Below are 24,814 nucleotides of genomic sequence, written 5' to 3'. Positions count from 1 at the left end.
GACCATGTCGGAGTGATCTGAGCTTCTGATGGGTTCTGGTAAAGCGTTCTTTTTGTCGATGCAACCAGACTTTGTTGCCCACCTGAAACTTGTGTGGTACCCATGTGGGTGAGGAGAAGTTGTTCCTGTGTTTTTTCATGACCGTATCCCTTTGCTGCTGCTGCTGCGTGGAGGAACCCTTTGCAGGGGTCATGGATGTAGCAACGATCTTCCCCTTACTTTGGGAGTGAACCAGACAGATGAATTTCCTAGTCTGTGATATGAGCTTGCTGCCTTTTTTGGTAGTGATCAAATATGTGGTGGTAGGTGGGGCTACCTCCGGTATCCTGTATAATGAATTATTCAAAGAAATAATGACAGCACGAGGCCTAGACTCATACACAGCATGTCGCCTCCACAAGTATGGTTGGCCTAATAATACATCACAAACATCTAGAGGTGTAACATCACACATTACCTCGTCTGTGAAGGGTTTGATACTGTAGGGAATGTGGCACTGCTGACGAACTTTTAGATCTCGTCCTTCATGAAGCCACCCGATACTGTACGGCTGTGGGTGAGGTGTAGTCGGTAGGCCCAACCGCTTCACGACCTCTACTGAAACGAGGTTCTTTTGGCTGCCACTGTCGACAATGAATTGTAGCGGCGAACCCTTCACCCACATCTGTGAGTGGAAAAGACGCTCCCCTTCCTCTGGATTTTCGGGCTCATCTTTCTGGATCTTGGCGGTGGCAACAATGGCGCTGGGATCTGCATCAATGATTTGCTTCCCTTCGCCATTCCCCTTGTCGGGTTCTAGCTCATGGTCGGAACATGCATCTGATTCGGAAGCCTTCAACTCAGCCACCAGCAACTGCTTGGTCCGACACTCACTTGTGTTATGAGTGAGACTCTTGTGGAACTCGCACCACTTCCCTGTGTCCTTCTTCGGCTTCATGGTGGTGTTCTTTTCTTGCGGCTTCGATGGGTTGTCTTGGGTCACCCCGCCTTGGCTTTGTCCTTTGGGCTTCGGATTTGTAGATCCAAAGTCTCGCTTCTTCTGTTTGAACTTTTGCTCGATTTTGACAGCGTATCGGTATGCTGTGCCGAGTGAGGAGATGTTCAAGAACCCCATCTCTTCCTGGATGTATTTGTGCAGGCAGCCACGGTATTTGAGTACCAGATGCAGCTAAGAATCTTTGATACCCAACTGTGTGCGAAGGGTATGAAAAATGTTTGTGAACTCCGGCACATCTTGGTCTCGTCCTTGCCGCAGTGTGGTCCATTTGATGTATTTGTCCTCATAGCTTCCGACAGGGTAGTATTGCTCCTTAATGGCATCCCGGAAGTCATTCCAAGTGGGTGCGGATGAAAATAGTGAGCCTGTGCTTTCATCCTTCTGCTCGCAGTAGGTTTCCCACTAGTCCTTGACATGGGGGGCTGCTTTGAGAAGAGCAAAAACAATCTTTTCCCGACTTGAAAATTCGTGAACAGAAAAATACCCATCTAGTAGATTTAACCATTTATCTACGGCATCTGCGTCTATTTGACCCTCGAAGATGGGGATTTCAAAATTAACTTGTACCTTGAAGGGTGTGGCGTTTCCAGAGTCGCTGTTGGAAGCCGATGCGTTGCTTTTGGGTAGCCGCTGAAGGATCTGCGCAAAGCTATCCATCATCGCGTTCCTTTGCTGCTCGAGCGCTTCTTCGAGTAAGATTTTGATAGGATCTCCTGCCCCCTCATCTTTCTTCTCATCCCCCATGGGAGGCCGTCAAGATTTGCGAGGCTGGTCTTGCAAAGGTTCGACCAGTTCAAGCCCTAACTCCTTATATCCCGACCTCGTTGGGGACATGCAAAGAAAAACAGAGAAAAAGCAGACCGCTCTGATACCACTGATCCGGATTTAAGCAGGAACGCAATAGATTACAGAGATAACCATAAATACAGAGATGCAATAACCATAAACACAGAGATGCAGCGGAAATAATGCTTCATTTCATTAATGGAAAATACTGAAATATGCTTACAACCAGAAATGGAAGTAAACCAGCTAGGGCGATGGTAGCTTATCTCTGAGAAGATATGTGCGGCTACATGCCTTTGAACTGTTTCGAACTATATTACAATGAGGCTCGAAGGCCTATTTATTGTTGAGAAACAATGGAAACACTTCACATCCCGAAACCTAACCCTAGAAGATGAAACGCCAAATTGTGGGCCCCGTTTGGGTAAATTGGTACATCAATTTCCCGGGGTCGTAACTTTGGCATACGATCTCCGTTTGACGCGTACGATAGCTCGTTAGAAAGATCTATCCGAATACTACCACTTTGGGAGGCAACATCGGTCCATGCACCCATGTTGCCCCAGAATCCCAAAAAAAACATCGTTTAGGGCCTCAAAATGGCTCCAGAAGTTCAGGACCCGAAAAAACTGCTAAAAGTAGTAAACTGTGCTACAATTTAGGAAACTGAAAAGACTGAAAGAGACAGTTGTGGGGGTCCAAATGGGATAGGTGGGTGGCCACCAACATCCACCTGGATCAGTTTTCTTGAAATGATCAACCAAATTAATATATGAGAATCATGCTCAACAACTTTGAATAATGTTTTCTTGAAATGATATATAACAATAGCGGGTTTATACATAAACCCGAGGTGATTATAATTTTCTTTTGAAGTATGATTTTTCGAGATAATATGAACAATAATGTTGTTGTAGTAGTATTGTTCGTTAATCCTATTTTTCTGAATAGTAAGTGCGCAGGAAAGAGAAGAGATGGCCCCTTCATGTAAACACTGAACAATTTTATCCAATGTTCTGGGACCGCTTCAGACATCCTCCGGAGTCACCGTTTTATATAATGTCCTTCACAATTTTATATCATGCAATGCTTATGCATGGAGAAGCCTTCATTGCCTATTTCTAAGATTCGGTTCCGAACGTAAAAAAGAAAATTAAAATTAATGGTGATCACTATAATTAAAAAGTTATGGTATCGGCTATAAAATTTTGCTGATTTGCATGATAGTAGTACAATGAGACATTCTTGTTTTAGGGCGTATAGCGCCGGATAGAAGTTACGTTGGGATATTGCAGTGAATTAAATGATTTTGCTTGGATCAGAGTTGCTATCACAATCACAATAGATTATGAAACTATTTATTAAAGCTCAATATGATTTTATTTTATCATTACTCCATGGAACATGGATACAATACAAAAACCATAGAAAGTGAAATACGGACACTACAGACACATACGATCTTCTTCTGAAGTTGAAAGCGAAATACAGACACACACGAATTTCTTCAAAAGATGAAAACAAAATACAGACACAGACGAATTTCTTCAAAAGTTGAAAACGAAATACAAAGACAAACGAATTTCTTCAAAAGTCTAACGACGTCACTAATTTGTCAATCCGTCGATGTAGTCGACGCCAGTGGACTGCAACCACAAATTGCCTCGTATGAATTCTGCCATTGTAAATTTGCTCGCCTCTTGAGAACTTTTGATCACCCGATACCTAGGCCATTTCACACGGTTTCCAGTAGCGGATCCTTGCCCTATATTCATATATTCTCCATAATACAAAGTTTTCAAAGCAAAAGCTCCATCCCATTCCAGCCAACCCGCAGGCTGAATAACGCCATCTATGTACGACTGCATGTAAACTGTTCGGGAATACTCCTTCCACGACCCCCCAGATAAGTTGGGAATGAGCTTTTCACTGGAACGAGATCAGCGTCTGGAGCGATCTTGCAGTGGTGGGTGGAAGTTCCTGTGTTTTGGTTCGGATCAGTTCTGCCCTGTGCTGTGATGGCATTTTTTTGATTTGCACCGGGTTTCCTGGGGACCAGAGTGCAGCTCCGAAACACCACTGCGACATTCCCAAATATGAAGTCTACAGTGCCCGAAATCTTACATTCATTGTAGAATTGATGAAGAGAATGTGCGTACAATGTGTCTTGCGTTGGGAATTTCTGAGAAATTCCAAAACACATAAACAAAAAAAAAATGCTCTATTTCTAACACAACAGAAACGAAAATTGTTTTTCTGCAGACAGAGTTTCAACTTACTGAAGATAGAGTTTCAGCGACACACAAAAAAAACTTGTATTCATAAAAAAAAACTCCTGTTACAAAATGGGTCTTCCTCTCACAGAGGGATTACACAAAAGACTGCTTCAGATGCAGTTCCAAAACCTCACTCTGTCTCTTAAGAAAAATTTATGCTGTTGTGTGTAAATTTCTTCACTCTTCTAATATTCACGCTGCTGATATTTCTCTGCATTACATTTCATTCTCAAAAATGACATTAGCGGTGCTGCGCATTCCCATTACATATGTTCAACAAAACATATTACAGTCATGCTGCTTCGTGCTCCCTTTCTCAACAACAAACCACACTAAAACATATTCACACCGCTATGTGCTGCGTTTCCATATTCACCAACAGAAACTATACTCACGTTGCTGCGTGCTCCCACTCATTTCTCAAATGAACAACTACAAAAGAAAGACACTCGCGCTGCTGTGCATTACCCTTGCATTCACACTTCTACAATGTTGTGTATTCTTTTCATTACATCCACATTGCTATGTGTATTACATTCAACCTGCTGGAAGAATTCTCCTTACATTCGTTGTGGTGAGTTTCTCCTTGCATCACATTCGCTTATTCAATGAATAACAAAACAGGGCATTCGCTGTTGCCCATTCCCTTCCTGTTTTCTCTTAACGAGCAACCAAAAAAACATAACACACGCTGCTGCGTGTCTCATTACATTTTCATCTCTCAACAAAGAAACATTATCTATGCACTGTTGTGCATTACCAAGAGAAATTGACACTGCTGTGTAAAAATTTCTCCATTTCCGCGCTGCTACATTTTTCACATTACATTGCAAGTTTTTTTTTTAACAAAAACATAACAATGCATTTTCCTATGCCATACTCCAATCATTAAAACTTCACCAACATTTACTGACCCCAGTACATTTCAATTAATTTCTTTAATTACTTCAGCATGGCGATCAATTAATTCAGTCAGCCTTGCATACGGTTTAGTCATACGGAGGTATTTCGAAAACAACAAAAAGTGTGCCGCCACTGCCATAACCATTGAATTATGTGATTTGCGATTTGCGATTTGATCGCATTGCAAAATCGCATTCGGCACAAAAACAGGGGTGGAACAGGTTAATGTGCGATAGCGATCTGCGACTTGATCGCATTGCAAATGAAGAAAACAGAAATAGCGGAGAACTCCAATGGCGGTTTTCTGCTGCAGTTGGAATTATAATTTCAACACTCCCCTTTAATTTCAACTGCTGGGTTATCAGTCATACCCAGACATTTCCTCAAAAATTCAAACTGTTACAGGCTCCCCCTAACTGTATGCATCGTCTCTTTTTGGCAGAATATTCTCAAAAAAAACTTAGATTGGCTGGAGAGCTCAAGGGACTTTCGGACTGTATTTCCTTCCTTCTCCATACTTGTGTAACTTTCTTCTTTTGCATGGTTCTAGCTTGTGTAAGAGCCCATGTTAAGTTACAATCACGTGTCATATGACCAATGTATGACACTTGAAGCATTCTACATTGTTCATGAATAAGATTTCATGATTTGTTCATGTAAAATTGTTTCTTGGAGGTTGTCGGTGACTATAACATCTATCTCTATGAGATGCTTTACAGTCTTTTGCCATATGACCAAAGTTTGAACAAGAATAACAATAACCAAAAAATGAACTTTGGTACTTGGGAGATGGAGGTTTCCTTGATGTACTTCTGAAGCCTTTCTGCCTTGACATCCTTTGATGATAACCATTGCCCCTTGCCTCATTGACATCATCTACATTTATTTTTGGAGCTGGTTTTCTACTTGGATCAAGATTTCTTCTTGGAATAGGATTTCTTCTATTGTAGCCTTGATTTTTCTCCTTGCCTTTGCTGGAACTAGGAGCATCACAATTTCTTTCTGGCTTCTTCACATCTCTTTTGCTTAAAGCATTTTCATTCTTGTTTGAGGGTTCACCTGCATACCCGAGTCCTGATTTATCAGATGGACATCTGTGATAGCTGAGCATGTCATCCAAGGCTTGAGAGCTCTTCATGATTTTGTTCATCCCTTCAACCTTTTTTTGAGGAGGACAATCTCTTCTTCCAATCTTTCACACTCATTATTCTTCTTTGCAAGTTGTTCCTCAATTTCTTCCTTGCTACGAGTAGCTTCAGCTGCTACTATTTTAAGGGAGATGATATCTGACTTCATTTTGAAGATTTCTTCATTCTTTGCTTGACTGCTCTCCATTTTCTTCTCAGCTCCTTGTGCCTATTTCCTGGCTTCTTGTAACTGAGACTTAAGGGAGGAGACCTCTACCTTGTACTAACCAATCTCTTCTTCAAGTTTGTTCACGCTCTTTTGCCTTTGTTCAAGTTTGTTATCACTCAGGTTGTCCCTTGGCTCCTTAAGGGATATGGCCGAGGTAACCACAAACCAATCTTTGGACTGCAGGTCCTAGCCTACCAGCAGCCAGAGAGGGCTCTCTCTTTATAATATAGCTTTGTTTAAGGGTGATTTTGGTCTAGTTATGAGTGCATGAGTTTGTTTTGATTTTGGTGGGAAGAAACATGTTTTCAAGCAGAATTGGGATGCAAAGGATGAGAAGTTCAGACCATTGGGCATGGAGTCAATGAATGTGAACTGAAGGGTGTGTTTTCTTTGGCAGAAGAGGGGAATACAGAGCAGGATAGCTACACATGGCACAATGATTAATGCTGGAATTAAGATGAAATGGAGGTTAGGGGATGAGAGGCAATTAGGGATCTCTCATCCAACCAAAGAGGGAAAGTGGATGAAGGCTAAATAGGAGCAATGAAGGATTCCTAGACAGCATTCAGAAATGAGAGAACTAGCTCAAACATGATCAATAAAGTATTCATATCCATTACTAATTCAGAGGAAAACATAAAGAAATGACAGGAATTGAGCATAGAGTGCTGCTAAGCAAATTCTAAGCTATTCTTCTTTCCTGCTATTTAGATGGTGAAATAAGGGTGGCATAAACACATACAAACTGAAAACAGAGACAAGAAGGACTTATTGAGTCATGCAGAAACACCAGAAATCTGTAGCATCATCTTTAAGCCATCAAATCCACAACCAGCAGTTTAGAAACAAACATTCTAGCATCTTTGATTATAGAAACTTTCAGGCTTATAGCGCAAGTCTGGAATGAGAAAAACAAATGACCAACCAACCCTTTTTTCATAACAGAGGGTGGTTTAAATAGAAAAAATATCTACAAACAACAGATCTGAGACAGATCTCATGAAATAAGTGTCTTTAACCTAATTTCTACAGAAATAAATGCAAGAAATATCTATCTAACAGCTGCGCTGGGGCAACTGGCATCTCAAAATATCTATTACAACAGATCTGAGGGAAATGAGTGCTTTAATCTATCTTATCTTGAAGTAAATGCGTAAAATATTTATCTAAGTGCTACGCTGGGGTAGCCACATAAAAAATGAGTTGAAATCTGTCCTTATGGCTCTGTGCTATTCATTTAGCCATAATTGCGCATTGGGACTTGCAGCACTACTCTCAAATGTGGCTTGATACATTTTTTTTGCAATAACTATACCTTTAAAACTTTTCATCTGCACCCTCGAGTGGTTCTGCCACCTTAAGTGGCCTTAAAGCCTAAAACTGTGGGTTGGTGAGGCTTGGATGGCCTTTTAACTCTGCTTTGGTATTCATTGACTTTGTTGGAGGCTCTTCAATGCTGTGCCTTGACCTCTACGCCCACTGATACACTTTACCTGCTAAACTGATACTCTTTCGTTGAATTTGGGCTCTCCTTTATTGCCAAAACACTTTTCGCTACTTAATCGCCCCTTTTCTTTTAACTGATACACTTTTAATACCAAAATCGCCCCTGCCTAGCCGCTGTTCGGCCAAATGAACTGCTGCGGGGCCTTAGGAAGGCTGTCGGCGCTTGGCCGATCGAAATATGTTCAAAAGGAGGCATTACTGCAAAACTGGCGGAAGATCTATTCATTGACGGGTTTCCGAGGCAAAAACCTGCTATTTGGGGCAATTCAGAGCCTGGAGCGATCTCATATAACCGAGGAATGCCTTGTTTCTTTTGCAGCCGTGGCGGGCACAAGCGCCACATATAAAACAATGAAAATTTCCCTCTTTCTTTAAAACGAGCAAAAATGCCTTTAAACGTAAAAACTATCAAAATTGGGCGCAGGCAGAACACTACTCATAAGGTTAGATCCTGGCCGTTGGATCCGGCGCGGGCCGATCCAATGTCTGGTGCTAAATCGGCGATCAGCGCATCGACAATCCTAAAACACAATGCCTCCGATGAGCGATGAACCTATGGACCCGACGGGATTATAGGCTCTTTCTTTATGGATTTCGGGTCCGGCCCATCGGTGGTCACAAATCGGCGGATTTACAATAAAATGGGCCCACAGACCCGAAAATTTAATATGTCGTGCTTTATATTATTTCGACTTCGGCCAGTTGGAGCCATATATCGGGGCATTGCGATATCATCGGGGCCGTTGATCTGAGGGCCTGATCTAATGGCTCCGGATGTATTAGAGCATCGGCAATCGGCGGGGACCGGGGTGCGGGCATATGTATTTGTGCGACGCGATAGTATATATGTATGCAATGCGATAGTATATCGCAATCGGCAGATGGGCGGGGTGTATATATGATAAAATAACAATGCGATACGCCGATGCGAAGTTGCGATCGGCGATAAACCATCGGACAACACATATATGGGCTTTTACCTATCACTACCCCCTCCCGACTGCGATATCGCATCGGAGGGGGTCCAAAAAGGGAGCTTTTGTATTTAGGGCAAGGCTTTAACACTAAAGGGAGGCTTTGTGAAATCGGAGGGGCCTTTTTAATGTTTTTAAGGGATTCTAAGGCATCAGAAGGGGTCCGATAGCCTAAAAATAAGGGTTTTAATGCTTGGAAGGAGTCCAAAAAACATTTAAAAGGAATTTTATATGTTGTGAGAAGGGTTTTGAGCCTTCAAAAAAGGTTAAACCATGGTTAATGATGGCTTTTATACACTGGGAAGGGATTTTATGCATAGGAATGAGTCCTAATGCATTTGGAAGGTGGTTTGAGAGGCGAATAAGGGTTCTTGCTAAGTTTCAGGCAAACTTAGCTATTCCCAAGCATACTTATGGTTATCTTTCAACCAAAGGGAGGGGATATGTATATAGAGCAGCTATTTAGTGTCTTTTTAGTTGGGGGAGGGGAAATAGATAGGGATTTACATATTAGAGTTAGAAGTTAATGTGAAATTGATGAAGAAAGCGCTAAGCATAAAAATCTTAGGCTATAAAGGGGAAATAGATCTTGTAGAGGAAAAATGAACACTCCTTAAATAAAGCAGATCTTTACTAAGGTAAATGATATGAAAATGATGAAATTAAGAGATATCAAGCAGGGGAATTAGTGAGTGATTGGGAAAGAAGAAGAAGGGGAAGTTAGACATGCCTCGCTTGAGCTGCCCAAATTAAAAACTGCCTCATATTTGTGATCTGAATAGATATAACACTTGAAAACATGAAATGGATCACAATTCTTTATTGTGAAATCCTTCAAAAATGGAACTTTTGCAGCATGGAAAAGATGAACATTTTTGGCACTTCCATTGTCAATCATGAAATATGAACACCTATTGTAATAGGAGGCTAATAGTGGCTCCACATGGGGATGGATTTTCCTTGTGAAAAGTCAAGAACAGCAGGTCAGATTGCCTTGATCTTCAATTGTTGTTGTACTCTGAAAACTTCCCTTTGTTGGCTGCTTTACTTATATATATGATAGCAGACTTGAAGAGCTTAGGGCCTTCACTTCGGGCTTCAACTGCAGCAAGCTGCTATCCAAACAGAAAACTGAAATCCTACCTACCTACTCTAATCAGCACTTACTTTGTTGGTTAGGTGAAATGAAACAGCCAATGCAGCCACTTGAGCATTATGAACATCAGTGAGCTTTGCTGCTTGTGCTTGCTGGTACTTGAAATGGAGATCTTGCCATCAGATATAGCTTTGTTAATCTTTGAGAAGATCAGGAAACTGCTGACCTTCTTTGCTGAATCTAAACACTGTACAAAAGGGTTCTGCAACATATATACATTATTGCTGAGCTGAAATAAACAACTGTACAAAAGTTCGGGACAACTATCATGCTTTGGAATTGGGAGATCATCAGCAACTTGACATTGAGCCTGGCAGCCTTCTAATGGAGAAGAGCACTGATTTATTTCATCACTCAGCTTGTCATCTGATGGATTATTCAAAACTTGGAGCGATACTTGCAACTCATTACAAACAGGCTTGAATGGGACTTGACTGATTTGTGTTGGCTGCTCCTCCCTTTCTTTAGATAACTCAAAAGATTCAAAACAAAGCAGCGGGGAATCATCTGGGAGCTCTTAATCATATGCTGCTGCTTCTGAGTCTTTTTCTTCAATCTGACATTCAATGGCTCTTTGGGGCTGTAAATCTAGAGGTAATCCATTAGGAGCAAGGATTTGACTCTCTTTTAGATGATCAGTATCAAAGCATGCTGACACTTGGTTATTAACTGCATGATAATTATCCTTAATAAACTGAAAAGATTAGAAACAAAATGGCAAAGTTCCTTCGTTGGCTTCAAAATTTTCTTCATTTTTCTCCTCCTCTTCATAGCTGAAATGAACAGGCCGATCACTGATTTCAGGCTACTGAGCCTAAACGCTGCTCTCTGCCCAAAAGGCTTCTGATTCCTGCGTAAGGTTAATCTGGATTTGAGGCGCAAAATCTTCATCATATTGATGATAGTTGGGCAGACAACTGAAAGAGGAAAAGAAATTATATTCATACAATAGATTGGGAGATTCGTCCATATATTGCTCAGAAACTAAAGTTTCATCTTTGCAAGTAGTTCTTCTCTCAGCTCTTGCTCTGTTTCGCTTGGCAATTAGATTTGCCTCCAAACTAGCAGCTATACTCTGCATGTCAGCTAAACTTTGAGGGGCTCTTTCCCTCAGTTGATATGCCATGTCGGCATCAAAACCATCTGGGAATTTATACATAGCAAGATCAGGTGGAGGTCTGAGGTTCTGTGGGATTGCATTATATACATTGTTAAATCTTGCACAATAGTCTAAGACAGCGTCTTGAGGGCCTCTTGTGATAGTATCATATTCTGATAATATGTGCAGGGGATGCATCTTTTTCTCCCATCTGTTAAGAAATGTTTGGTAAAGAAACTCTGGATCAGCTATGGAATTTGCAGAAAGAGCTCTAAACTGTGGTCTTACATCTCCATTTAAACTTTGGACAAAAAATTTCATTCTTATAGCATCGTCATCTATTTCATAAATCTCAAAATAGTCTTGCATTTTTTTGGTATGTTGCAGGGCTGTGCAAGAACCAGTACCATCAAAATATGTGATTTTGGTTTGATAATCTTGAGGCATAGCCCCTAGATTTGCAGGTAACTGTAAAGGTGCATAACGATTCGCCATATTTGCCGGGATAAATGGAACAGCAGGAAGAAACAGAATAGCTGGGATGGAAGAGGAAATAATAGAAGGAGTTGGAATATAGCTTTGCTGAACTGTTTCAGAGGAAACTTAAAGATTTTCTCTTTCAGGTTTGTTCCTCCAGTGGAGTCTTGATTGAAAATGAAGTGGAGTCACCAGGTGGATGATTTTAACTTTGGTGTGCCTGATCTCTATCGACCATCATAGATCAGAACCAAACTTGTAAAATGGTTCTAAAGCAAAGGAGCACTTTCTCCAGAAAATGAGATTTCCTCTTTGGAGCCAGCTTCTGGCCTGATTTTTTGGAATTTTCTGAAGATTACCCCAGCGGAGTCACTAGTATGTTATCACTCAGGTTGTCCCTTGGCTCCTTAAGGGATACGGCCGAGGTAACCACAAACCAATCTTTGGACTACAGGTCCTAGCCTACCAGCAGTCAGAGAGGGCTCTCTCTTTATAATATAGCTTTGTTTAAGGGTGATTTTGGGATAGTTATGAGTGCATGAGTTTGTTTTGATTTTGGTGGGAAGAAACATGTTTTCAAGCAGAATTGGGATGCAAAGGATGAGAAGTTCAGACCATTGGGAATGGAGTCAATGAATGTGAACTGAAGGGTGTGTTTTCTTTGGCAGAAGAGGGGAATACAGAGCAGGATAGCTACACATGGCACAATTTTTAATGCTGGAATTAAGATGAAACGAAGGTTAGGGGATGAGAGGCAATTAGGGATCTCTCATCTAGCCAAAGAGGGAAAGTGGATGAAGGCTAAATATGAGCAATGAAGGATTCCTAGACAACATTCAGAAATGAGAGAACTAGCTCAAACATGATCAATAAAGTATTCATATCCATTAGTAATTCAGAGGAAAACATAAAGAAATGACAGGAATTGAGCATAGAGTGCTGCTAAGCAAATTCTAAGCTATTCTTATTTCCTGCTATTTAGATGGTGAAATAAGGGTGGCATAAACACATACAAACTGAAAACAGAGACAAGATGGACTTATTGAGTCATGTAGAAACACCAGAAATCTGTAGCATCCTCTTTAAGCCATCAAATCCACAACCAGCAGTTCAGAAACAAGCATTCCAACATCTTTGATTATAGAAACTTTCAGGCTTACAGCGCAAGTCTGGAATTAGAAAAAAAAATGACCAACCAAGCATTTTTTCATAACAGAGGGTGGTTTAAATAGAAAATATATCTACAAACAACAGATCTGAGATAGATCTCATGAAATAAGTGTCTTTAACCTAATTTGTACAGAAATAAATGCAAGAAATATCTATCTAACAGCTGCGCTGGGGTAGCTGGCATCTCAAAATATCTATTACAGTAGATCTCAAGTAGATCTGAGGGAAATGAGTGCTTTAATTTATCTTATCTTGAAGTAAATGCATAAAATATTTATCTAAGTGCTGCGGTGGGGCAACCACATCAAAAATGAGTTGAAATCTGTCCTTATGGCTCTGTGCTATTCATTTAGCCATAACTGCGCATTGGGACTTGCAGCACTGCTCTCAAATGTGGCTTGATGCATTGTTTTTGCAATAACTATGCCTTTAAAACTTTTCATCTGTACCCTCGAGCGGTTCTGCTACCTTAAGTGGCCTTAAAGCCTAAAACTGTGGGTTGGTGAGCCTTGAATGGCCTTTTAATTCTGCTCTGGTATTCATTGACTTTGCTAGAGTCTCTTCAATGCTGTGGCTTGGCCTCTACGCGCACTGATACACATTACCTGCTAAACTGATACTCTTTCGCTGAATCTGGGCTCTCCTTTATTGCCAAAACACTTTTCGCTACTTAATCGCCCCTTTTCTTTTAACTGATCCACTTTTAATACCAAAATCGCCCCTGCCTAGCCACTGTTCGGCCAAAAGAACTGCTGCGGGGCCTTAGGAAGGTTGTTGGGGCTTGGCCGATTGAAATATGTTCAAAAGGAAGCATTACTGCAAAACTGGTGGAAGATCTGTTTATTGATGGGTTGCCAAGGCAAAAACCTGCTATTTGGGGCAATTCGGGGCCTGGAGTGATCTCATATAATCTAGCAATGCCTTGTTTCTTTTGCAGCCGTGGCGAGCACGGGCGCCGCATATAAAACAATGAAAATCGCCCTCTTTCTTTAAAACAGGCAAAAATGCCTTTAAACGTAAAAAACTATCAAAATTGGGCGCAGGCGGAACACTGTTCATAAGCTTAGATCCTGGCCATTGGATCCGGCGTGGGCCGATCCAACAGCTGGCGCTAAATCGGCGATCGGCGGATCAGTGGTCCTAAAACACAATGCCTCTGATGAGCGATGAACCCGCAGACCCGAAAGGATTATAGGCTCTTTCTTTATGGATTTCAGGTCCAGCCCATCAGCAGTCCCAAATCGGCAGATTTACAATAAAATGGGCCCGCGGACCCGAAAATTTAATATGCCGTGCTTTATATCATTTCGGCTGCGGCCAGTCAGAGCGATATATCGGGGCACTGTGATATCATCGGGGCCGTTGCTCTGAGGGCCTGATCCAATGGCTCCGGATGAATCAGAGCATCGGCAATCGGCGGGGACCAAGGGTGCGGGCATATGTATTTGTGCGATGCGATAGTATATATGTATGCGATGCGATAATATATATGTATGCGATGCGATAGTATATCGCGATCGGCGGATGGGTGGGGTGTATATATGATAAAATAACAATGTGATACGCCGATGCGAAGTCGCGATCGATGATAAACCATCGGACAACACATATATGGGCTTTTACCTATTACTGCCCCCTCCCGACTGCGATATCGCATCGGAGGGGGTCCAAAAAGGGAGCTTTTGTATTCGGAGCAAGGCTTTAACACTAAAGGGAGGCTTTGTGAAATCGGAGGGGCCTTTTTAATGTTTTGAAGGGATTCTAAGGCATCGGAAGGGGTCCGATAGCCTAAAAAGATGGGTTTTAATGCTTGGAAGGAGTCCAAAAGCATTTAAGAGGAATTTTATATGTTGTGAGAAGGGTTTTGAGCCTTTAAAAAAGGTTAAAACATGGTTAATGATGGTTTTTATACACTTGGAAGGGATTTTATGCATAGGAATGAGTCCTAATGCATTTGGAAGATGGTTTGAGGGGCAAATGAGGGTTCTTGCTAAGTTTCAGGCAAACTTAGCAATTCCCAAGCATACTTATGGTTATCTTTCAACCAGAGGGAGGGGATATATATATAGAGGAGCTATTTAGTGCTTTTTTAGTGGGGGAGGGGAAATAGATAGGGATTTACATATTAGAGTTAGAAGTTATTGTGAAATTGATGAAGAAAGCGCTAAGTATAAAAGTCTTAGGCTATAAAGAGGAAATAGATCTTGTAGAGGAAAAATGAACACTCCTTAAGTAAAGCAGATCTTTACTAAGGTAAATGATATGAAAATGATGAAATTAAGAGATATCAAGCAGATCTTGATCTCTTTTTAGGGGAATTAGTGAGTGATTGGGAAAGAGGAAGAAGGGGAAGTTAGACATGCCTCGCTTGAGCTGCCCAAATTAAAAACTGCCTCATATTTGTGATCTGAATAGATATAACACTTGAAAACATGAAATGGATCACAATTATTTATTGTGAAATCCTTCAAAAATGGAACTTTTGCAGCATGGAAAAGATGAACATTTTTGGCACTTCCACTGTCAATCATGAAATATGAACACCTATTGCAATAGGAGGCTAACAAAGTTGACTTGACAAGGTATTTTCCTACTTCTTTGCTTTATTCAATTAATTTGTCATGGATATGGCTTCTTCTTGATGCTTCCTTTTGCTTTGATGAAATTCCTTCTTAAGTTTGGCAAGCTCTTCATCCCTTTCTTGTACTTGAAGCTTGATGAGGTCAACTTTCTTCCTTGTTTGATCTTGGTTACCAACTGGAGCTATCTTCTTAAGTGCCTCATTTTCCTTTTTCAAATTGTTAATCTCTTCCATGGTAGTCATAAGTTGAGCGAGGAGTTCTTCTACAAAGTCCTTTTCATTCTTTTCATCTTCTAGGTCTGCTTCAGCCTTGATGTCATCATTCTCATTTTCAGCTTCTATGATGGGTTCAGGATCTCCTTTTTGATTGATGGTCATGGTCAGTACTCCTTTTGAGTGAAGGTCATGAAGTTTGTCCCATATATCCTTTGCTGATGAATATTTTTCCTAGATTCTTCTTTACATAATCAGGTAGCCCATTCAAGATTGTCTTTGCTGCTTTTGCATTGTACTCCTTGGACTCTCTATCCATCCTGCTATCATCAATCACTGATTCCCAAAGTTCAATCCCTTAAGACTGTAAGAAAGTTCTCATTTTTGCTTCCCATATATTAAAGTTCCCATTGAGCCTTGGAGCCTCATCAAATTGATTGTCTCCTATTTTAGTAGTAGAGGGAGACACATCCTTAGGAGTATTGGAGACTTTCTTCCTTGACCTCGCCATTTGTGTTCTAAATGTTGACCTTCAAGCTGTTAAGCTTTGAATAAAGGAACCAGGCTCTAGCTATTCTTGCACTCTTAACTGTGCTTCACAATACTTCACTTGGATTTTTCCTTGACTGAGTCTTCACGCTGTTGGAGAAGCTGTTGCAGCAAGAAATCCTTCCTTCAGCTTCTTTGACATCTTCAAAGAGCCTGGACAAGCTCTGATACCATGTCGGGAATTTCTGATAATTCCAGAACACACAAACAGGAAAAAATTGCTCTGTTTCTAACACAACGGAAACTAAAATTGTTTTGTTGCAGACAGAGTTTCATCTTGCTGAAGATAGAGTTTCAGCAACACACAAAAAAAAACTTCTATTCATAAAAAAAACTATTGTTACAAAATGGGTCTTCCTCTCACAGAGGGATTACACAAAACACTGCTTTAGATGCAGTTCCAAAACCTCACTCTGTCTCTTAAGAAAAATTTACACTGCTGTGTGGAAATTTCTTAACTCTTCTAACATTCACGCTGCTGTGTATTTCTCTGCATTACATTTCATTCTCAAAAATGACATTAGCGCTGCTGCGCATTCCCATTACATATGTTCAACAAAACATATTACAGTCATGCTGCTGCGTGCTCCCTTTCTCAACAACAAACCACACTAAAACATATTCACACTGTTATGTTCTGCATTTCCATATTCACCAACAGAAACTATACTCACGTTGCTGCGTGCTCCCACTCATTTCACAAATGAACAACTACAAAAGAAAGACATTCGCGCTGCTGCGCATTACCCTTGAATTCACAATTCTATGCTGCTGGATATTCTTTTCATTACATCCACACTGCTGTGTGTATTACATTCAACCTGCTGGAAGAATTCTCCTTACATTTGCTGCGGCGAGTTTCTCTTTGCATCACATTCGCTTATTCAATGAATAGCAAAACAGGGCATTCGCTGCTGCCCATTCCCTTCCTGTTTTCTCTTAACAAGCAACCACAAAAACATAACACACGCTGCTGCATGTCTCATTACATTTTCATCTCTCAACAAAGAAACATTATCTCTGCACTGTTGTGCATTACCAAGAGAAATTGACATTGTTGTGTAAAAATTTCTCCCTTTCCGCGCTGCTGCATTTTTCACATTACATTGCAAGTTTTTTTTAACAAAAACATAACAATGCATTTTCCTATGCCATACTCCTGTAATTAAAACTTCACTAACATTTACCAACCCCAGTACATTTCAATTAATTTATTTAATTACTTCAGCATGGCGGTCAATTAATTCAATCAGCCTTGTATACGGTTCAGTCATACGGAGGTCTTTCGAAAACAACAAAAAGTGTACCGCCGCTGCCATAACCATTGAATTATGTGATTTGCAATTTGCGATTTGATCACATCGCGAAATCGCATTCGACGCAAAAACAGAGGTGCAACAGGTTAATGTGCGATAGCGATTTGCGACTTGATTGCATCGCACAATCGCATCGCAAATGAAGAAAACGGAAATAACAGGGAACTCCAATGGCGGTTTTCTGCTGCAGATGGAATTATAATTTCAACATCTTGGTACGCTGCAATCTTGCAGTGATAGAAGACTAATTGGTCTGATCCTACTCGAAGACCCACCGCCTAATTTTTGTATGGGCCTATTGTGTTGACGAACGCCATGTCTTGTGCCATAAACCCATTCCCTACAGCAGCTGCATTCGAACATTTTAAGAAGATTAGCTCTTGAAGGACTCAAGTAGTTAAACATAGTTGCATTATTTTCTAAAAAGGGAAGGAGTGATGAATACTCTGGAATGTGAGGATTTAGGGATCTTTTGTGATTAAGATCCGCAAAACTGAATTTATGAAGGATTTAGAAGTGGGTTAGTGATTTACCGAATGTGGCAGAATTGAAAGTGGTGGATCCGTCTATCACATTTCTGCTCCCTGTAACGATTGTGGCCTCCATGCCTTCTCCAATCAACATGATATTAGTCTTCATTTTACCCACCTCCATGTTCTCCTTATACGTTCCCTTCTTCACCTTGATCACGTATCTTTTAGCACTTTTGTCTGGGGTCGAAGCTATGGCTTGTGAAATCATTTTGATGTTTCCGGAGCCATCCTGAGCCACGATCACGTTCGACACTACATTTTTTGGAGAGGAATGTAGGAGTCTCCGATCTCCTGCAGATAGCCATGAAGGAAAATTGTCCTTGATGGAATCGGACGGGAGGCGTAGCTCGGATGATGGATCAGGCCTTCCTGACTCCTGCGCCGCCTTTGCTATTGCCAGAGAATTAGTAGCAAGCTTCCTCAAGTTTTGCATGTTGCTCTCAACAAGAACTCTGACGACCCTTTTTGGGTAATCTGAAATTTCGTCCAAGCAGGTGTCCTGTTGGTGATTGAGGCGCTGAGCCACGTTTGTAAATCGCCGGCCTGCTCATGCGTGAATGCCTTTAGATCGTGACATTTCAAAAGAGATATAGAGCTATCAAGTTGGTCCCTCGTAATATCCATGAGCTCCATGCAATCTTGCAGAGCACTGGTTTGCTGAACGAATCTGAGAACGAGGGCGAAAGCTTTGTTCGTCTCCTCCAGTGCCACCGTTAGAGCAACGTGAAGAAACTTCTTGGCTTGTGCAGGAGACGACCCCAGACGAGGCGAGAGAGTGTTATAGCAGAGCTCCGGATAGAGAGTTTTGCTACAAATGACCTCAACGCTCTCCATTTGGTTTTGTGATTCTATGGACGGTACATCTTCGGCATGAATCAAGGGAAGCCAGAGGGGGATGCAGATTGTGATCGCCATGAGAACTAGGGAAGCTGCATGGACTGGATGGCTCTTTTCCTACTCTCCGTCTTTCCTTCCATCGCTTTGAAAAGGACTCAAGCACAAAGATTACGGATGGGTAATCTTGCTGTTATCTCCACTCCATCACGTGTTGGCCTTTTATAATGAGTTTTTGGAGTTGATTCCTTATCCATCATCTCCATTTAACGATTTACAGAGACAATTTACTTGTTTTAGGCGAACATTCTCCACCACACGCACGTAAATCTTATCCTCAAATTCAAATACGAAGTGGATTGTCTTAATGGTCACATCAAGACTTGGCATTTCAATCACATGGTTCTCTTGCTTTCCTTATCATTTCAAAGTAGGGTGGTGTCGGCAGGTTATGTGCAGCTAACGGCCAGGATTTGATGGTAGCTTATGTGCAGCATTTGAATGACATGACTAACGGGCTTGTATTGGGCAGTGACAGCTAGATTGAATTTTATTTTTATTTTTATTTATCGGTGATACTATGCTATATTACATCAGTGACTACATATTCCATGATCTCCGCCTAGACGTTCCACACAAGCTTTCCGTAGGAATCGGATGGATAAAATCTTCCATATTCGCCGGCATAAGAGGTCAATTTTCTGTGTAATCTTAATAATGGAAAATGGTCACCATCTATGTATAACCATCATTCTGAATAGTGTTTTCATTGGTTATATGAATGATTATCGAATAAGCACTCGTTTCTTTAAATTATTATAACGATAATAAAAGTAATGTTAATGGCACCTTTTATACTGGTAAGATCTCACTATGATTAGTTTCTATGAGCTATAATGTTTATTATACAAAGCTAATGCCGGACTCCCTTTTCGTTGGTTAGTAGTTTTACTTTTCTTTCGAGTTTATATTTGAGAAACTATGGACAATACACTGTCAAACAAGAGTCCATCAATAGAGACTAGGTTATGCACTTTGTTCATGCACCAAAGGAAAAACTATGGACAATGTCTTGTCAAACAAGAGTCCACCAATGGAGACTAGCTTATGCACTTTGTTCGGCAGCAAAGGAAACACTTGGGGCTAAGGAAGGATGGTCCATATCCTGATGATGAACATGAACATGAACACTGGCATAGAAAATGGTAGGTAGAAGTGGTGAAGTTGTTGATTAAATTGTGGATTAGATATAAGTGGTGAAAAAAGATGGTGAAACACCCAAGTGGATTGGAGAAAAGGTCACATCAATAGCACTTACATTTCAATCACATGGCTCTCTTGCTTTCCTTATCATTCAAAGTAGCGTGGTGTCGGCAGGTTATGTGCAGATGAGGGCCAGGATTTAATGGTAGGTTATGTGCACGATTTGAATGACATGACTAACAGGCTTGTATTGGGAAATGATAGCTAGATTATTCTCTCTTTTTTTGTATATCGATCATAATATGGTATATCACACATCACTGACTACATATTCCACGATCTCCACGTAGAAGTTCCACACAAGATTTCTGTAGGAATCGGATGGATAAAATTTTCCATATTCGCCGGCATAAGCGAACAATTTTCTGAGTAATCTTAATAATGGAAAATGTAGTGATAGTAATCATTCTGAATAGTGTTTTCATTGGTCATATGAATGATTATCGAATAATGTTGGGGATTTTTCTGGTAAAATCCCAAAAACAAACAAAAACTGAACACACAGAGGCAATGCTCTGATTCCTTCTCTCTACAGGATCCTTTGCACAGGGAAGCTTTAAAAAAAAATGACTGAGAACAGAGTATTACACCACCATAAAAAGATTTCTATTCATTAAAATATAATGCCTGATACATATTCATCCTCTTTTACTGAGAGGGATTCACCAAAAATACATTCAGCCAACAAAATATTTACTCTGTCTCCTCCTGAGAATTTACACTGCTAGTGTGTAAAAACCCATTTACATTTACTGCTGTAAAACCCCTTTTACATTTACTGATGTAAAACTATTTTTACACATACTGCTGTAATTTTTTTTTACATATGCAGCTCCAAAAGAAATTATATGCTCATACTCCCCGCACTGCTGTGCATATCCTCCTTGCAAAAATCAACACTACAATAAAAATTTCATGCTGCTCCCCCTTGTTCTTTCGCTGCCGCGAGCTTCTGGTTCATCGCATGTGCAAAGTAAAAAAAAAAAACTATTACAACTACAAGAATTTTTCACTTGACTCGTTATATGAAAAACTTAAAACAAAACATTATGTACTGCCTTACAAAAAATACGTAACATGCATATGCGCCCATACCTCCGATATAAAAAAAAACATTAAAATTTAAATTTTCACCAACCTATTACCTATCACAATAACTATGAAATAAATACTTTTACGGCGGTCAAACAAATTTGATTTTACTCCACACAAGTATTTAATGTTGGCTCGTATGCAGGTTGAAACAATCAACGACGGAGAACGATGAAGCGGATCGGACGGCGGTGGAGGATTTCGGGAGGCATTTTTATGCTGAACTTTAGGCTCCGAAATGTCAGTTCTGCTGACGTATACAGAGGACCACGTGGCTGAGGATAATTGGATCGGGCTCGATTATACGAAAACTGCTTTCTGATCGAAAGCGGTCCGAAATTGATAGGTGGTTTTGCTGAGCGGTTTTGGGTGCATTAACTACTGCTTCACGGGTCAACTCAGGCGCAGTACATATGCTGTTGAAATTACGTTTTCAACACTCCCCTTTAATTTCAACTGCTGGGCATTCGGTCATACCCAGACACTTCCTCAAAAATTCAAAGCTTTTCTGATCCAATGTTATATCACACATCACTGATACTATGGTATATCACACATCACTAACTACATATTCCATGATCTCCACCTAGAAGTTCCACACAAGATTTCTGTAGGAATCGGATGGATAAAATCTTCCATATTCGTCGGCATAAGCGATCAATTTTCCGAGTAATCTTAATAATGGAAAATGTAGTGATAGTAATCATTCTGAATAGTGTTTTCATTGGTCATATGAATGATTATCGAATAAGAACTCATTTTTTTAATTTGTTATAACGATAATAAAAGTAATGTTAATGGTACCTTTTCCACTTGTAAGATCTCACCACGATTAGTTTCTATGAGCTACAATGTTTATTATACAAAGCTAATGCCCCAATCCCCTTTTGTTCATCAGTAGTTCTTCCTTTCTTTATAGGCGACGAGTTTATATTCGAGGAGCTATGGACAATACGCTGTCACACAAGAGTCCATCAATGGAGACTAGGTTATGCACTTTGTTTAGGCCGCAAAGGAAACACTCGGGACCAAGGAAGGATGGTCCATGTCCTGAAGATGGACATGAACACTGGCGTGGAAAATGGTAGGTAGAAGTGGTGAAGTTGTTGATTAAATTGTCGATTGGATAGAAGTGGTGAAAAAAGATGGTCAAACATCCAAGTGGATTGGAGAAATGAGGAGGTGAGATAGCTAGGTGGGTTGGAAAAAGAGTAAGTGACACAATTAAGATGACAAATTAAAGATGAGAATTATGCATGTTTTTTAAGAAACTTAGGTTAGGTTATTTTATAAGATAATATTTTATATAAAAATTATATATCAAGAGTGAAACCCACAATAAAATTTGAAATTTATATTATCTTATAAAAATCAAAATATTGTTATTATTATTATTTATATATAAAATTTATTGTATTATAAAAAATATTAAAAATTGTATAAAAATTATATGATCAAAATTAAAATATGTTTGTACAACAACTAATTGTTTCTTATATTCTTTATTTTTTTTTAACAAAATAATAATAAAATTATGTTAATCATATATTAGTTATCTAATTTATAAACATTGTGTTGTTTATCTTCGTATCTATATCTTATTTTTTTGTTTTGACATTGAATTTTATCTTTAGTTACATTATCCAAAATTAAAAGTAAACTAATAATTTTGATTTCATCAATTTATGTGTTTACAAGTTATTAGAGTTGCTCATTACTTTCATAGTTGATGATTGTTTTGATTTGAAGAATTTGAATTATATGTCATTTTGTTCTTATAACATATTCCTCTTCCTACTTACAGTGAGTACAACGAAATTGGGAATTAGTTCACAATAATTATTATATTAATAATTTAGTGTATTATTAAAATAATAATATTTGTTAATATATTTTAATAGTTTATTGTATTGTTAAATAAGACAATATTTGTTAAATGTAATTTATTTATTTATTTTAATTATATCAATCTAATGATAATTTATAATTGAATTTATAATATTTTATTTTTAATGTTTTATATTTTGTTAGATATGTACTATATTTTTTTATATAATTGGAATATGTGTTATATTTTTTTATACGGTTTGTTTCATGTATTCTACATTTATGACCAATAATATATACTATACATATAACTAAGTAGTATTTTAATGTCATAATGCTTATGCATGGAATATAGGCAGTGAAATTTTAATTTCTTTACAATATTATGACCTATATATATCATGGACCACATCATTAAATGTTTCATAACAATGTGGATCTTGGCCATCATACATTGATATGGAGTTGAGGAGGCTTTTGCGAATATGGCCCCCCAAAAGGGATTTATTTGGTTTTTCTCTATCTTTTGTTTCTTCTTTTCAATGTGGATCTTGGCCATCATACATTGATATGGAGTTGTGGAGGCTTTTGCGAATATGGCCCCCAAAAAGGATTTATTTAGTTTTGGTCTATCTTTTGCTTCTTTTTTTTGTGTTTTTGGTCAATTTTTTTTTTACATGTTATAATATAATTATGGTTAAGGAATTTAATTTGATTTGGATCAATTGATTAGGATTTTAAATGTTATATATATATATATATATATATATATATATATATATATATATATATATATATATATATATATATAGATAGATAGATAGATAGATATTGTATTGTATTGTGAGCTGTATAGTTAAAAGATCATGAAAATTGTAGTTCACTTAAAAGGTTTCAATGTAAATCTCTTAAGTATTTTGTATACTATTATTTACTTTTTTATTTGTAAAAAATCTGTGTATACCATTTATTTTTGTAAATATTTAGCCAACCCAACCCTTACAGAGATACATCCAGGTAACCTTGAACATGCTCAATAAAAAATGGAAGAAAGTATAAACTGGAGATGCTAAATAAAACAAATAATAGAAAATAATTTTTTATTAAAAATAATGCATTCATAATTCAACAATTTTCCATCTTCAAATTTCACGTTTCAAGGAAATTCATTAACTTTTTTTCCCAAATCAATATAAATAAAATTCTTAAAAAAAATATTAAAAAAACTAATATAAATAATTTCAATCTTCTCCGCTAAATGTAGAGATTTTTTATAAAAAAAATTGGCATATAACATTACATATTAAATAAAAAAGGAACAATAAGACCTACCATAACTAAAAATCAAATTATATAATAACATTAATATTTTTTACCTCATCTAACAAAAACAAATTATATAATAATACATTAAAAAATAGTAAAATAATACAATAATTAAATAAACAAATTAATAGTAAAATAAGGCAATAATTAAATAAACAAATTATATAATAACATTGATACTTTTTATCTCAATAATATAATAATACATTATCTTTTTCCAATGCTTTCACTTTTCTACTTAAAAAAATACACCGTCAACAACCAAAAACGTCCCTCACAAAAAATATCTCACAGTAAACAAATACACTCTTCCAACCTGTCCTCCTTTTAACGTAGAATTTTGAGAAAACACTTAGACGAAAAATATATACTTTTGTTTTTGTCCTGACGAGTTACGTAAAAGAAAAAGAACACTCATGAGAACCATGTGACTTCACGAACGTCACATCATAGAGAAAGAACACTTTAAACAATACAATCTGCACATGCTTCTCATATTTAGGCACCAGCTACAAAATATACTTTAGAAAATTATTCATTTGGTTTGCAAATGGTTGTCCTTTATATTTATTCGTCATAA

General features: G+C 38.7%; 1 pseudogene; it reads right to left on the bottom strand.

Annotated features, from left to right (window-relative positions):
- Nucleotides 1-3,390: 3,390 nt before the first annotated feature.
- LOC149175160 (pectinesterase-like) lies at nucleotides 3,391-18,869 on the bottom strand (annotated as a pseudogene).
- Nucleotides 18,870-24,814: the final 5,945 nt, after the last annotated feature.

The sequence above is a fragment of the Pinus tabuliformis genome, chromosome 4_1 (genome assembly GCF_031772625.1).
Source record: "Pinus tabuliformis cultivar Carrire ecotype Pingquan chromosome 4_1, CPIR1, whole genome shotgun sequence".
Classification (NCBI taxonomy): Eukaryota; Viridiplantae; Streptophyta; class Pinopsida; order Pinales; family Pinaceae; genus Pinus; species Pinus tabuliformis.
Note: the sequence above shows the minus strand (reverse complement) of the source record. Positions and strands in the feature narration are given on the sequence as shown.